This window comes from Lithobates pipiens, unplaced genomic scaffold (genome assembly GCF_037356315.1).
Source record: "Lithobates pipiens isolate NorthernLeopardFrog02 unplaced genomic scaffold, aLitPip1_a1.2 Scaffold_16, whole genome shotgun sequence".
Taxonomy (NCBI): Eukaryota; Metazoa; Chordata; class Amphibia; order Anura; family Ranidae; genus Lithobates; species Lithobates pipiens.
In genome coordinates, this window is record NW_027507748.1 from 140,231,647 (window position 1) to 140,247,508 (window position 15,862).

At 39.7% G+C, this 15,862-nt stretch overlaps 1 protein-coding gene across 1 annotated transcript in view; it reads left to right on the plus strand.

The window, feature by feature from the left end:
• CUX1 (cut like homeobox 1) overlaps window positions 1–15,862 on the plus strand; it is a 443,218-nt gene that overhangs the window by 91,402 nt on the left and 335,954 nt on the right.

Below are 15,862 nucleotides of genomic sequence, written 5' to 3' on the forward strand. Positions count from 1 at the left end.
TTAAATACTGTATCCAAGCGGTATAAGAGAAGTGGTTATGCAACATTTAAAGTGGTTGTAAAGGCAGAAATTAAGATAAAGTCTTTTGTGTGAAGCAGCTCCCAGCTGTCTGTGGATGCAGCAGTGGGGCTTGGCTACAAGTATGCAGGAGTGCCCCCAGGGAAAGCAGCTTCCTGTGGGGGCACTGGACAGAGGGGAGGAGCCAGGAGCATCGGTAGGGGACCCTAGAAGAGGAGATTCGGGTCACTCTGTCCAATTCTATTGCACAGGACAGGTAAGTATAGAGATGTTATTAAAAAAAAAATCCTTTACAATCACTTTAAAGGTGGGTGATTATATTTCATTTCCTTCAAATTTTTTTTTTTTTTAAGCGCATTTCTTAAAAAAATTTTGAGACTTAGTACAGACAAAAACAGAGATACATTACTAGCCAAATAGGAGATCTCTCTCTCTCTCTCTCTCTCTCTCTCTCTCTCTCTCTCTCTCTCTCTCTCTCTCTCTCTCTCTCTCTCTCTCTCTCTCTCTCTCTCTCTCTCTCTCTCTCTCTCTCTCTCTCTCTCTCTCTCTCTCTCTCTCTCTCTCTCTCTCGAAATATATAGTCACTGTAAATTAATAATGCTTTCATTTCTTTATATTCCTCATATTTACATAGTGTCAACCTTCTCTCTCTGTACATAGAATGAGGTTTGAGCAATATGATAATGGTGTCAAGAGGAAATCGTGTATTACTGTAATCGTTATGGCATGCAAATCTTTAAGTGGGTGGAGTTAAGTGTATTTTTCTTTTCTAAATGCAGATAAATCTCTCTTGGCCGCATGGAATGGAGAGGACAATTAGTCTGCTCTAAAAATGATCACATATTAATTCTATAATTAACTTACATGACAGCTTGTCTGTGTAATTTAACACCTTGGCTGCAAAATGCTCTTGTTTTTCCCTATATGCTAAATTCCTCTTTTGTTCCTCTATAAAGTGATTCTGTCGCTTGCTGTTGATAAGCAAAGTGAAACAATGTAGAAATCTGATTTCCATTTTTTTTATTAAATGAATGTTGTTGCCATTACCAAGTAATATATCGGGGAAAATGGCTATGTTACCTTCTATTTTTACCCCAAAAGCCAAAGCAAAAACCTGGTAATGTTTTGTATAGGAATATGGTATTTTATCTAGCATAAGTGTTGTAGTGTTAGTTTTCTCTAGTGATGCCCAACTACAGGTTCCCATTCCCAAATTTATATTGTGTTTTGGATATAAATTCTTAACATTATCTGGCTTAATGCCGTTGTACAGTCAGTGGTGGCAGACATTTTGAATAACAGAAACAATATAGCTTATATTGAATCATAGTGTGGCTGATTCTTCTTTTATTTTTTTTGTAATACTTAGTGGTTGTAAACCCTTGCAAACCACTTTGACCTATAGGTAAGCCTAGATTAAGGCTTACCTGTAGGTCCAAGAAATATCTTCTAAACCTACATATTTACAAAAAGACAGGCACTGCTGTCTACGGCGCGCAGGCGCACTGGGCTGGTGTCTCCTGTGTGCATGCGCGGGAATGACGTCATCCCTGCTCCGGCGCTGAGTGGCTGGAGCAGCGATACCCGGAAGAAGATGGACGCTTCGTGTTACAGGGGACAGCGGTGACATCGCTGGCTCCTGTGTCAGGTAAGTGACACATAATGGGCTTTATGCGATGCATAGTAGCCCATTATGCTTTACCTTTGCAGGGAGACCAAGAGGTAGTAAACCCATTAGGGTTTACTTCTTCTTTAACACACACTGTTTAATTTACATTATCCCTTCTATTTATGTGTTTTGATAATGGCACTGTAATTATTTTAATAATAATTAAAAAATTAATATCAAACTGTTTTAAATTGGCAGACAAATATATTTTTTAATAAAAGCTTTATTAGTTTGTGAAAATAACATGGTGTGGGCAGATTTCTGCCAGTCTAAGGCTGTGTCAGGCCCCTCCAGCCTGTGTCTTAAAATAAGAGGGAGCCTCTACCAATCTACATGTAATGTCCCACCGTTGGGCCTCTTTCACACGGATGGACCATTCAGGTCCACCCATCAGTATTTTTTAGGCGGACCTGAACGGACGCTCCATAAACCTCTATGGAGCAACAATGTCAGCGGTGACATGTCCGCTCACATTCAACCTGCTCCGATCAAAAAAAAATGTGACGGAGGAAAACCCTATTTTTCCATCTGTCATCGGATCGGATGAAAATGGATTCTACGGCCCATCTTCATCCGATCCCCCATAAAGGAGAGCAGCGCTCTGTCAGGTCAGTCCCTGCACAGTGTGCAGAGACAGACCTGTCATCTTCCTGCTCAGCGGGGATCGACGGAGCGATCCCCTGCTGAGCAAAGCGGAGCCCATACACGGACACCATGTGAAAGGGCCCATATTGTGTTTAGCTGGATAGTGGGCTTGGGCAGGAGGGAGGGAGTGGACTGTCATTTACCATTGTGTATACGCCCACATGTGTGACTCACATGGGCTGCTCAGATAGGGAGGAAATGCTCAGCATAGAAACTCTCACTGAAAACTGAGCATGTGCAGAGTTGCCACCACAGCTGCAAAATCCCTAGCTGAATTGGGGACATGAACAGAAAATGGCGATAGGGAGCAGCATGATCAACCATGTTTTTGCAGAATACAGAAAACAAATCTGATAGTGACTGAGAATGAACAGCATGTAATACACATTTTTTTTTTGATCGTTTTCTTATGATGTGGGGTTAGTGACACTTTAACGAGAGAATGTACTTGATGCATATCTAAAGCCAATTTTTTTTAATTTGTCATAGAGTATGGAAGAATTATGAGTATAGTTCATGTGTGTCTCATTGGAAATATCCCTTCAGTAAGCACAGCAGGAAGTTAAAAGAAATCTGTCCAAATTGTGGAAAATCACCTTTTAGACAACTGTCAATATAACAAGTTTGTCCGTCGGAAGGTTTGAACCCTGTTTTGGTGACAACTCCACATTTTAAAATTGTATTGACTTCCAGTCTCAGTGACCATGGTCATTAGGACAAATAGAGTAAATCTCCCTAACTGGGGCACAGAGAGCTAAGAAAGCCAGTCAGACTCTAACCCTTCAAAAACTAAAATAAAAAATATCAAAGTTTTGGCTTCAGATTTACTTAAATTTTTAGGCACTGTGTAAATTGTTGGTACTATATAAATCTTGTATAATAATATAATACTGTTCGTATAAGCCCTTAACTATATCCAGTGAGGTGATTAGTCTCAGGTGATGCACAGAGATGAAACAAATCCCCTTTAAATAAGTTGTACCTGTTTAACTGAGTCCCCTCTCCTCTACAGTCATCAAAGCACATATTTTGCACAGCATTTCTGAGCTCCAGAAGTCTGGGGACAGGGATCTGATGTCAAACACTGCGCATCATAGAGCAGGGTGCTGAGTGTAATCTGAGACCTGAGTGGTGGAAGAGAGAGAACATATCCTCTACACAGTCTCATAGGGTAACATGCACAGTTGAGGCAGTCAATCACCTGCTGTATGCTAGAAGGGGGGTGGGGCTCTCTCCTGGAATTGTCTGGTGTAGACATACACTGTCAGAATTTACTCATGCAGAGGGATGACAGGGCAGACCAAAATCACATTAGATGTTTTTGGATCAAAATAAATGCACATTTTAAAGGGATATGCGTTCCTCATTTTTCATTTCAGAGGTTCCCAACCATTTTAACCAGTTCCCATGCGCGCTATAGCCGAATGACTGCTACAAAGTGGATCTACAGTGCCGGGAGGCTGTTTGTAGTCGTGCTCCCTGTGCTCCCGAGTCAATGAGACTTGGGTGATCACAGATCGAAGAAAGGGGCGATCCTGATCCCTTACCAAGTGGTCAGTTGTCAGCCTATGACAGCTGATCATGTGACGTAAACAGACTATCGGTGATCGTTTTTGTTTTGTTTTTCTCCTCGCGCTGACGGCACAAGGAGAAAAAAGCTAATCACCAGCCTCTGTGTAAGGTCCCGAAGAGAAAGAGGCACAGCCACTTCACCTGTGCCCACCAGCGCCACCTGCCAGTGCATATCAGTGCCACCAATCTGTGCCCCACAGTGTATATCAGTGTCGCCAATCAGTGCCACTGATCAATGCCCACGAGTGTCACCTATCAATGCCCCCAGTGGTACTGATCAATGCCTCATCAGTGCCACCAAGCAGTGCTGCCTATCAGTGTCACCTACCAGTGCCCATCACTGTCCATCACTGCCACCCATCGCTGCCACCTATCTTTGCTGTTTTCAGTGCCATTTCATCAGTGCCCACCAGTACTGCCTATCAGTGCCGCCTTATCAGTGCCCACCAATGCAGCCTATAGGTGCTGATCAGTGCAGCCTCATCGGCATACATCAATGAAGGAGAAAAATTACCTGTTTGCAAAATTATATAACAAAATATAAAACGGTTTTGTATTTTTTTTTCCGATATTTTTTTTAACAAAAAACAAAACAAAAACCCATAGGTGATCAAATACCAACAAAAGAAAGCTCTATTTGTGGGGAAAGAAAATGATAAAAATGTTACATGGGTACAGTGTTGCATGTCTGCGCAATTGTGATTCAAAGGGTGACAGCGCTGAAATCTGAAAATTGGTCTGGGCAGGAGCAGGGTTTAAGTGCCCAGTAAGCAAGTGGTTAATAGAGTTGTATTTTTGGGCAAATATCAAATTGTGTGAGGTTTGGGACAATCATTGTAATTTGTATATTCACAGTTTTGATTGTACTGTATTTGGAGGTTTGCTGTATCGCTATACAAGAGACGAACATTAGTGTTCTGTTAGATCCATCAGGGCTTTGGAATAAATATATACACCTCTTTTGTGGCACCGTGTACATTCGCTCTCTTCTTCCTGCTCTGTAGTGTATGTGCCATGTTCGGCATTTCTTTATGCTGCGTCTCACTTTCCCTGTGCTGACACTTTTATTGGCCTGCTCACATTCTCCTGAACAGCTACAATAAATATTCCTAGATTAAAGCACATCAACTTGCCAAGTAAAGTGCCGAGCGGGATTTATTGGGAAAGCAACTTTCCTTTTCATTTATCAGCTGGAATGTCATAATCGATAATGTATTTGTAATAGAATTTGTATATTAATTGTAGATGCGGGTTGTAACAAATTGCCTTTTAATGGGTCATTGACTTCAATTACATTGCCTTGTATGGAGGCTTTTGTATTTCTCATTACATGTGTGGGGTAGTGAAGGAAGTTGTCTTGTTTACTCTGAGCATTTTGCGGATGATCTACTGCTTGAGGCCTCAGTGAAGGGATGTATGAAGCTTTGCGCTGGCTCCTTTTTGTGTATTTTCAACACAATGCTGATTTTTTTTTGCAAAAGACACATATTGCTTAATAAATAACCCTCAAGTGTCCTATACTAATGCAGATGTGGCTGTCAATTCTACACTGATGGCAAACATATTTTTCCGACCATTAAATAACAGGCTAATCTTTTAAAGTACATAGTGTTCCATTGAAATTCGATTTATAATGGTCCAAACAAATTAGATTTGACATTTATTTTAAATAAAGGATAGATTTAAAAACAAAACACATTAAAAAGTTAACCTCATAAATATGGTTTGCATTAAAAAGATAGAAAATCAAATGTGTATATCATTGATTCTCAACCAGGGTTCCGTGGAACCCTAGGGTTCCTCCAGAGGTTGCTAGGGGTTCCTTCAGCATTGGGCAAATTCTGCCTCTGAGATAAGTTCCCACTCACCCCATTGATCTTTTTAGCTATCTGTAACGAGGTAATTCTTCCCAATGACCACAAGTGTAAGGACCTTTCCTCTCACTGACCACCACACTAATGTATCATGAGTTGTAGAGTTATAATTTTTAGCAGGGATTCCTCGAGACCGGAGAACTATTTCATGGGTTCCTCTGTGTTAAAAAGGTTGAGAAAGTCTGGTGTATATGATTGTAATGGTTAAAGAGAGATGGTCAACAGGATAGAGAAGTAAGGGAATCCCCTCAGTGCTGACACAAAGATATTAGTCTATGACAGTGATCCTCATCCACGGTTCCTCCAGAGGTTGCTAGGGGTTCCTTCAGCATTGGGCAATTTCTGCCTCTGAGATAAGTTCCCACTCACGCCATTGATCTTTTTAGCTATCTGTAAGGAGGTAATTCTTCCCAATGACCACAAGTGTAAGGACCATTTGTCCTTGTCCCACTGACAATCACACTAATGTATCAGGAGTTGTAGATTTCAAATTTTTAGCAGGGGTTCCCTGAGACCAGAAAACCATTTCAAGGGTTCCTCTGTGTTGAAAAGGTTGAGAAAGGTTGGTCTATGAAATTCTACTTTTTTATTTTTTTTTGCAGGAATTACTCTTTTCAACAGCTCTCCTAGCCTAAAGTGGTTCTAAAGGCAGGTCATGTTTTACCTTGCATTTCCTACATGAAGGTAAAAAATATCCTAGTAGTTGTATGCACCCCCCCTTACACCACCACTGCCATAAATATTTCCCTAAGTCCTATCTCGATCCAGTGCTGTGCCCATCTGTAGTGGCTCTCTGCTCTCTCCCTGCATTCACAGGACACAGAGGCAGCAGCAGGAGCCATCAGTTGTCAATCAAATCCTGTGAGGAGTGGGTGGGGCTGAACTGCGCTGTCTGTGCCTATCGATGCACATAGCAGTGCTCAGGAGCTTTTCCTACACATGTGCTCCCATAGCACGCAACTTGCTATAAGAGCATGCTTCAAAGAAAAGGAGCTAAGAGTGCAGACGAGGCACCCCAGAAGAGGAGGTTCAGGGCCGCTCTGTGCAAAACCTTTGCACAGGGCAGGTAAGTATACAATGTTTATTATTTAAAAAAAAAAAGAAACCTTTACAACCACTTTAAATAATAAATACTAGATGCCTAGGAGTATTAAAAAAAAAAAAGGAGCTTTTGTTTCAATACATGCCTTGAATCCAGCACTGTCCAGTCCTCTCTGCCACTAGGTGTCACTAATATTTCCGGTTGAAAGAAGGCCTACTTCCTTCAACCCCCTTTCACTAAACCCCGGCTGTCATGGAAATGCCTCTTGGAGGTTTTTGCGATGGCCTAGATCAAAGTACCACTGCAATGGACTTCAATCACATGTCATTATCTGAGCATCATTAGTGCAGGAGTAAAGAAAAATTAATCCCCCAAAAAAGCGGAAGGAGTTGTGATGTTACTGAACTGACCAGAAGACCCTTGGAAAAAATGTATGTATGCCTTTTAGATATTTAAAAAGAAAAAACAGGGGCGAAGGTTGGGCCAAGGGAGTTCAATGTAAACTGGAGATCTGCTTTTAGACAAAAACTTCTATACACATTGCCATACAATCAGACATTTGATACAGATAGAGCAAAGAGGAAAAAACTGCGCTACGGAATGAAAACAATACTGGTCGGAAGCTGCAATTCAGATGTACACCAAAAATACACAAATTAACAGAAAAGAGAACTGCGCTAACCTCAGATTCCCAAAGTGAATGGGATATGTGTGTGTGCTAAACCCACAATATAAACCTTAGTATCTTAATGTCTCTAAGGCCACCTCAAAAAAATAGTGCATACAATTATATATACAAATATGTAAAATTAATACAAAATAAGACAAAAGTGCGTGTCAATGATGTGAATCACCCAAACACAGCACAGATTGTATAGATCTCTGTGTATATATCCCTAAAAATAAAAAATAAAAAATTTCCTAAAACATGCCCCAAAACTGAAAAAGTGCATGAAATAAATTACCAAGAAAAATATTTTAAAAGCTCTATGTAATGTCCATATGATTATATGACAAATTATTGCTGTAAAGTGTCCATATGATAAATAAACACCAGTGAAGAAATTTTCGTATGAATAGCTGAATTGGAAGTGCACAAATTAGTAATCTTCTCCAGGAGTATAATGTGCTTTTCCCATCACCAAATAAATGAATTGGCTCCTTACCAGATCCGAGCGACCCCCCCCCCCCGTTACAGAGGGTCACCACAGGCAAAAACAATCAAAGGATATCCGGGTAGCGGTTCCCCCTCAGGCGATCCCAGATCTTTCACACAATGGGGCTATGGCTGTTGCTCCACATGTCACTCCCAACTCAACGTGGTATCACATAGGGAAAAACATAGGCTCCAGATAGTGTAAAACCAATGATTTTAATTTGCAAGTAATGAACGTATACACTTACATAAGAAACTTTAAAAGCAGGCTCAAAACAGAAGCGTGCGCCGGCCGGACACACGCCAACGAAGAGACCAACCCGTCCTTCCTGGTCTAAAACGAATGAACACGACTAGGGTGACGTCGACACGTTCGCACCGCCCTACGCGTTTGTAATAATTTACGTCGTCCAGCCCCTCGAAAGGTTTATATTGTGGGTTTAGCACACACACATATCCCATTCACTTTGGGAATCTGAGGTTAGCGCAGTTCTCTTTTTTCTTTTTTATTTGATACAGATACTTTATTAGAGATTAGAAACCTAATCGTCAAGAATCGTTATCGCAATCTTGACTAAAGTGTTTCCCGATTCTTTCTATACAAAGAATTCCCTCTGCTCTTCTGAAGCCACAGCCATCAAAAGAAAGGAAGAAAAACTGGGCAGTCTGCCAAGAATCACAACATTCTTTAGCAGTTGAACTAAGTGTAAACATTGTAACAATTTGTTAATGGAATAGATTTTGTGTGTAAGTGAAAAAAAGTTTAACCACTTAACCTTTTTCTGACATTTGTTGGTTTCAAGTTTAAAATCATTTTTTTATTTATTTTTTGCTAGAAAATTACTTAGAACCCCCAAACATTTTATATATATATATATATATATATATATATATATATATATATATATATATATATATATATATATATATATATATATATATATATATATATATATATAAATATATATATATATATATATATATATATATATTAATAGACCCTAAGACCCTAGAGAATAAAATGGTGGTTGTTGCAATATTTTATGTCACACTGTATTTGCGCAGTAGTCTTTCAAATTACTTTAATGAATTAAAAATAAAAAATAAAAAAAATAACCAGTAAAGTTAGCCTATTTTTTATTTTTTTGTATAATTTGAATGATTTTACGTCACGGGAATCGTGATCTTTTTATTCTAAGCAAAAAAATTGTGATTCTCATTTTTGGCCAGAATTGTGCAGCTCTAATGGATATGAAAACGTTGAACATATATGACCATAGAACATGATTAACAAATGTAAATGACTATATAACTATACTTGTTATAACAGAGTTCATAACAGCTATGGCAATTACAGATAGTTAATCTTCAGCTTTTGAGGCATTGTAAACCCCAGAATATTTTTCCAGCTTCTAGCTGTCAGTGTTTTATTAAATTCTCAGTTCTCAACAGCTGGGAAACCTCAAGTTTCCCAGTCGTGGCATTAGAAGCAAAGCAAAAAATCTGAAGGTCACTGAACCTAATACATAAGAGCTGAACCTAAATACATTACTAACACATTCACTGATAAGCGTGTAAAGGTTTCCATGGCTTGACAACTAAGAATATTTCACATTTTCTCTATTGCAGAACAACCTATATTTTGTATTGGCCATTATGGCTGGTTAAAGTAGACAACACTGTCCTGCAGCAAAACTCGTATTCCTATCTAGATTTTGTATTTATATGTAGACAGGTCCACTTGTTCCAAGGTCCCCTGCTTCTCCAGGTATTATGAACCGAGATCTAAGGTTTTGAAGTTGAGCATTTGTTATAAAGGGCTGTGTAGTAAGGGGGCTCGGAGTATACAAATTAGTGGCTTGGTACCCTGAAACAGATGAAAACGATAAGGCAACTGAAGTAAATATTGTGAAATTGTGGATGATCCATGTTAAGTGTTGAAAGAATGTTCTGTTTTGGGCCACACTTGTTCTTTTTATAGATTTCCAATTATTTTAATATAGAGAGCTCAGATACTGAAAAGTAGTGAAATATATTTATTTCCATTTTTTGATAGCATTGTTATAAATTCAGCTCTTTATAGAGTATGCAGAATGATTAACCCTTATCCAAGGCTAGTGTTTTTGCATATCATATGTTGTGCTTATTGTAGAGTTAAAACAACTAAACTGTATCTGAGCACCACAAACTGAAACTGCTATTTAATTTGTATTTAATATTCAAAGCAACCTCACTCATCCATCCATGTATGTTTGCTTTCCTTGATTGTGAAATCACAGAACCCCCCCCCCCCCCCCCAGCATTTCCAGCTGCAGCAATCTTGAGTAAGGGCAGATGATTCATGTAGCATTTGCTTCCTGAAATCCATTTGCCCTTAGCTCAGGCATGCAGGCAGGAGGTTACACTTGGCCAAGAAAGCCCCTCTCCAGGTACAGAAATGCCCATGAAGACCCATGGGATGTATGAGACCATTTTGGCCTAGGGCAGAAATCGGGAAGCAACTTAGGAAATGTTAAATTAAAAGTTTAAAATAAATAAATATATTATCTTTTCCTATCTATTTACTAATACTGGCCTTGGATGGATCGAAAAGCAAGCCTGTTCAGCAGGGATCAACTGAATTTCGATCCAGGTGTTAGACAGAAATTGATTGTCAGAATTACTTTTGTCGAATGGAACCATTGGAAAGTGTTTTTCAATCCGCAGTTGCAGCCATTGATCAGTGTATTCTGAGAGCAGGGTTTCCTACTGTCAGAATAAACTATCTCAGCGGGGAAGATTCCTTCAGCCACTTCACCTATGTGTAGGAATCCATTCATTTTTTTTTTGTTCATCCTACTACCTGAATGAAAAAAAAAAACTATCTATGGCCAGCTTTAGGCTAGCAGCATAAGCATTATAATTAATGGTGATAGAGATAAAGTTCTACTTTAACTTCATTGGATCTCTGAGTATTAACTTGGTGTAGTAATATATGGTCCTTCTCTATAGTACATGGGGTAGCACGTTTAACCCCTTTACGACCACATAACAGATATATTCGGCATCCAGAAAGTGGGCGTTAATCCTGGGCACCGCATATATATGTGCTTGTGTTTGTGCTGGAAGCACGCTCAATCACACACAGCCGTCATTGAGACCAAACTGTCGGTGACCGCTCCAGGAATTGGAAGAACTGGCTCTCGATCACATGATCGCTATGATGGCCTCAGCTCATCTATCACCGTGATTATTCATTCTCTAGCTTGTCCCTCCATTGTGCCTCCTCTTCACAGAAGAGAAACAGACTTCTGTAGAGGAGGAAGCTCTGAGCTCTGCAGAGTGTAAACATCGGCTCTCCGCTCCCTGTTTTCTGAATGCTCAGACAAGCTTTATAAATTCTGGACTTTAAACAGATGTAGAGAAGAGAAGGCTGCAGATAGACAGGTACAACTTATGTAGGAGGATCGGGTTCATCTCTTTGTATCACCCTGAAGCCAGTCTCTTCACTGGGTATGTGTAAAGGTTTACAACCACTTTAATGATTAGAGCTCTTTATGATCATTGAGAGAGACAGATTTTCTTTAGCACTCTGTCATCCTGTATTATTTATACATAAATAAAACTTGTCCCTAAAATCCCTTAGCAGTTCTGCGTATTTCATTCAATGACAATTCTGGCAGCAACTATTTTTAGAAGGTTATCTGTAGTTTTTCTGTTTGACTTGCAAGTTTACATAGCAAGCATTCTGTAGGCACTAATGTTACGTTATAGTATAATGGGATTGTATGAAAATGGTATTGTATAATTCAGACATGGGAAGTTGGAACCTGCCATTTCAAATTAGTATAAACGGAGAAGTGAGCATTACTGACATTGTGAATATAGTAATTGGGGTTGATTTCTTGGCATGTTGCCGAGGCTGACTGACTAGCGTCTCGCATGTTAATTATAGCACTGTTAGCAGAGAGAGGAGATATTTAACAGTAAGAGAGATAAAATGGAGTGCAGGGGCCCTGGTAATACAGTAAATGCAAGAGAATTTGTAAATCGTAGGATAATGGTGTTTAATTTCCTAAGTGACAGCTCAAAAGTGAGCCTCATTGCCAGCTTTTGATTTCATTGTGCTGGCTGCCTCTTAATAATCATAACTAACATTTTTCTTTTAAGAAGAAAAAAAAAAGAATTTGCATGTCAGTGAAATGGTAGCAGCAGGCAAGCACTTCTGGGTACAGTAGAGGGTTTGTTGCTTGTTCTGACGTTTTCACAGGCGGAGTACCAGAGAATCACGGGCTTTTCTCACCAGGGAACAGTTTTCTATGTAAAACATTGGTTATAGGCCACCGAAAATTGCAAGGTAAAACAGAGGCTGCAAGCCTATATTTTCTTTATTTCGCAGTGTATATTTTTTATTTTTTCCTTTTTTTTTTTCTAGGAAACCTATATCTTTTAAATTTAATAGAATAGTAACCAATAGACATCAAATAAACGAGCAATAGCTTTGATGGTGATTGGGTGGCCTGGAAAGCTTTATTCTATATTCCAGTATAAAGCTTCAAGCAATGTTATCAGTCTTCCATGTCCTGTGAATTAAAAAGCCTCTCCTCCCTATACTGTACAGAGGAGAGCACCCTAGGATGACAACGCTCCTCCATAGAGACAATAGAGTGAGTGAGCGTTGTCACCTTAGGGCAGGAGGTGTCACTGTCAGGCTCACTAGATGAAAATAAAGAAACAAAAGCCTCCAAAAAGGAAACTAATTTAAGGGATTGCTAGTTAGATATTGTAAGTCATAGAGATGTCTTTGCCTTTATAATTTTTTTTCTTCTTTTAATATAGATTTGGTCAAACCACACTTATTCATCTAAGTCAACCTATTTTGCTTTGTAGATTGTATGATGTATATCTCCTGCTTTTAAAAACCGTATTGTCTATATTCCTATTGCACATGTTCTTGGAAACCAGGCTCATCGGTTGTGGGTGCTGTAGCAACTACCAGCTGGATACTGGAAACATCACAGATAAATGTATATATTCGCCAGCACACTAAGGATCACATGTCTGACAAAGGGGTCATGCGTGGCTCCGATACGTTGCTCTTGTCATCGATCCTGCTGTGATCTTTCTGCAATAAAAGCTTTTGGACGATATTTGAGGACCCTTGGTGTGCTGATGAATATATACATTTATCTGCTTTTGAAAATCTTCCTTCTACATCCAGTTGAGTTACAACATTCCAACTGCATTACCTAATGACACAAAAAGAGATAGATTAAAGGTTTAGTTCACCATTTGGGGAAAAAATAATACACATTTTTTTTTTTCTGCACAGCATTGCACCTGTGATGAGTGGATCACAGGGGCAATGTCAGGCTCCTGCAGACAAGCCCTACAGCTTTCAGCTAGTACCTCTGTAGGGGGCTGTCAGATTTAAAGCTGCAGAGCTTGCGAATGAACTACGAGGATGCTCATCGGTGCCCTTGCAGTTCATTGAGAACTACAAGCTGGCTGCAGTGGTGGAAGAGGGGACTTGTAGTTCTCTCATTCATAGATTCCTGTGAATGAAGGACACAGCTGTGCGGGGGATGAGCTCTGGGGGTGCTGGGAGAGGATCCCCTTCCTGCTGTCACGGGGGGAGGGGGGGGATTAGGGGGTGAGGGCAACATGTGCTAGAGCATGTTACACTGTAAATATGGGTGTAATATGTAACATGCTCCAAAAGGTGAACTTATTCTTTAACCTCCCTAGCGGTGATCCCGAGTCTGGCTCGGGCTGGGATTTCAGTACCACAAGCGGTAACCCCGAGCCAGACTCAGGATCGCATCACTGGTTACAGGGAGAAGTTACTTGCCTTGTCCCCTGGATCCAGCGATGTCCTCCACGATGTGTGATCGAGCTGGCCTCCGCTCGATTCACACAGTGCCCGAGTGCCGCCGAGCTCCGCATGGGAGCGGAGATCTGCGCCAAATTCAAAAAAGTAAAAACACACACAGTACTGTTATCTTACAGATTACAGTACTGTATAAAAAAAATACACACACCCTTTGTCGTTAGTCGTCTGTCCAGTGCTCTGCATGCACTTTTATATTATAAATGCAGTTTTTTCTGCCTGGAATTTGGAGATTGTCCATAGCAACCAAAAAGTGTCCCTTTATGTCAAAAGTAATTTTAGACCAACTAGAAAACAGCGATAATAAATTATAATCACTTGCAGAATTGAGCGATAGCGATTTGTGGGGAAATTCGTCATCAAACACTGAATCTAATGACAGCGACAATTCTGCAAATGAGCAAATTTCAGTGTTTTGGATTTGATTACATTATTGAATAATTTTTATCATTATTTATTATACTATAAACTTTATCATACCCGGGATGTCTGCTAGACTCTGATTTGAACAGATTTAAGAGGGTTATTCCTCAGAATTGCAGGCCTACAATATAAAACGGCAAATTTCCATGCAAAATAATGGTACCGCTTTCAGCACCTAAAATCAGAACAAATCATACCGCCAGGGAGGTTAAAGCGGAGATATGCTCAAAAGTGGAACTTCCGCTTATCTGCCCCCCACCCCCCCTCCCCCGCGCCACATTTGGCACCTTTCAGGGAGCAGATACCTGTTTTTGACAGGTACCCTGTCCCACTTCCGTCGGACCTTACCCAGTTTGACCATATTTAACAAATCGCATCAAGGTTTACGCCTGTCCCTTGAGACATAACAATTAGAGCATTTCCACTTAACATTTATTGTATACTTATTATTTCCTTATTGTTTCTTTTTGTGTAGATAAAAATTGAATGTTTTCATATTCTTATTTTATGTCTATGCAAAATCAATTTTCCTATATCAGTTGAGTTACTGAAATGTGTCATTCCATAGGCAAAGTTCAGAAATCAGTAGTAGTAAAGAGAATTATAACTGAATATGCTGAGTTTTTTTTTTTTTTTTTTTTTTCCTGGGTACTTCCAGAAATGTGTGGCTTAGTAAATGTATTAGAGGAAAAGGAGACCTGCAGTGCAGACTTATGCTTTGTCCACAGTAATTCATAACCAGAGACCTCATTTTAGTGCCTTTTCCGCCCCCTCAAACAGCTCTCTGAAAATGACAAGATGGATGAAAGCAAAGGAAGATTCTTTATTAAAAAAGTTAACCTTGACCAATAAGATTAGAATGCACCTTTAAGAATGGCTGAGGGGCCCTGGGTCACTGTGCTGCTAGGATAAAATATTCTTTAAAGTTTTACAGCAGCTACAGTCCCTTTGAAGTTTACTGTAGTATTTTTGGAAGAAGAAAAGCAGCTACTTTTACTGTAGATTCGGGGTTACCACCCTGTCTGAAAAATTGTAACCCTCCTAATTCTGTTGCGTCAACCCTATCAATAACTTGGCACACTGTCTTTTTTTTTTCTTTTTTGGCTTAAAAAGTTCATCCCTATGTATGTTTTATGTATGCCTTTGAACATGCAGTTGTAATGATTGGAAATACAAACCTGCATTCCAAAATGCAAAGGGCATTAATAATAGACACCTGCAATTTATTGTATCCTTTTCAGTCTGGGGAGATCTACTTATAACTTTAGAGATTGTATTGGTGAGATCTCATTACCTGGGTTCCTGATTTCTGTCCATGAGCTATGGCCACCATGAGGCGTTCCCATTTTTGCACTTGCCCATTTTTCTACCTTTTTATATTCTTAAGAATGCAATAAGGGATGCTGAGATGACAAAACTCACAAGTGGATTAGAGCATAGTTGGAAATGATGGCATGGGCATCTCACTCTTGAAATACCCAAGGCCTACAAGTACCCAGGCTCTGCCTGTAGCTAAAATATTGGTTTTGGCTAGACTGACCATTTCAGTGAGGATCTTCATACTGTAGGAGCGCTGAACCATATGGAAATGCGT